Source organism: Thamnophis sirtalis, unplaced genomic scaffold, assembly GCF_051295495.1.
Source record: "Thamnophis sirtalis isolate CommonGarterSnake01/CBP01778 unplaced genomic scaffold, rThaSir2_p1.2 scaffold_4, whole genome shotgun sequence".
In the NCBI taxonomy this organism is placed as follows: domain Eukaryota; kingdom Metazoa; phylum Chordata; class Lepidosauria; order Squamata; family Natricidae; genus Thamnophis; species Thamnophis sirtalis.
The window spans coordinates 99,915,674-99,916,169 of NW_028261384.1; positions in this window are offsets into that span (position 1 = coordinate 99,915,674).

Below are 496 nucleotides of genomic sequence, written 5' to 3' on the forward strand. Positions count from 1 at the left end.
AAAGGATGTTGGAGGCAGGGGTAGTGTTCACTTACCTTCCCTAGTGGTTCACAAATGTGAGTGCACGCACATGTGCTCAGCCTTCTGTGCAAGCGCTTTGGCTTCAAAATGTGCCTAAATGGGACAGCAGAGAACCGGGCAGGTCCACCCGCGATTTCCACTACCAGTTCGGGGGAACCAGTTCAAACCAGCAGAATACCACCTCTGGTTGGCGGTCTTCCAGTCTAACTCCCTGCTTAAGCAGGAGACCCTATACCATTTCAGACAAGCGGCTGTCCAGTCTTTTTAAAAAAAATCTCCAGAGATGAAGCACCTATAATTTCTAAATGCAAGTTGTTCCACTGAAACTGTTGACCCCCTCTTCTTTATGGCAACCCCTCAAATACTATTTACAACTCAATATGTCATTACTAAAGGTTCGAAGGCAAAGTATATTATTTTATTATATAAAATGGAGCATAATTTTTTGGGTTTAATACCAAAGCAGCATCAACAT